Below are 915 nucleotides of genomic sequence, written 5' to 3'. Positions count from 1 at the left end.
TTCCCATATAGGGAATCTTATAGGTCGTTTTTCAATCAAGAGTGCATTGTTATTGAATAAGGGAGTATGATTGTGCCATTTATGTGGGTTAGGATATTTTTTTTGTGTTTCACGCCATATCCGGATCGCATGAGTAATTATGGGGCCAAATTTCCGTTCGCAATGCTTGATTGCCAGTTTAGTGTATGCTATGTTCTTCAGTCTATGTGGGGCTACTATGTTTTCTTCTAATTTTCTCCAGGATACTAATGCTTGGGGATCAAACCATGTTGTCAATGGTCTTAATGTGTACGCCTTAAAATAGTGAAAAAAATCTGGAAATGCCATGCCACCGTCTGCTTTATTTCTCTGTGCGGTGGATCTTTTTATACGTGGTGGTTTGTTATTCCAAATAAATTTGTATGTGGAGGAGTGTAATTTTTTCCAGTAACCCTCTGGAGGGGGTAACGGTAGCATTGAACTGAAGAAGTTGATTCTAGGTAGTACGTCCATCTTAACTATTGATAATAGACCCTTCCTTCTTTTATAGTTTCCTTGTTGCAGTGTTTGTTAATACAGTAGCCCACAGGAAGTACACCTGGGTTCCAAGCGGTTGCCCTAGCAACAGAATCCCACTGACAGGGTCCATCAGTAACTATAGCTGTTGGCAGATGTTACCAGAAGCTAAAATTATGTCCCCAATAGGACATAATAATATTAATATTATTCCCCAATATGACACAATAAACACAGAATGAATGCTACCAAAGAGAATGCTATATGCAATTTGTGTATAAAGTGTGTATTAATCCTGTAACATGAGTCAAGGTCAGATCTAGCCTGGCATAGAGAACAGAATGTTGATTTTTTGATGTTCAAGTTTCTTTATTAGTTGTCATACAGAAGTACAGAATACTTTTATATAAAATGCTTCTT

The sequence above is a fragment of the Notolepis coatsorum genome, assembly GCF_963971535.1.
Source record: "Notolepis coatsorum genome assembly, chromosome: 1".
NCBI classification, from domain to species: domain Eukaryota; kingdom Metazoa; phylum Chordata; class Actinopteri; order Aulopiformes; family Paralepididae; genus Notolepis; species Notolepis coatsorum.
Note: the sequence above shows the minus strand (reverse complement) of the source record.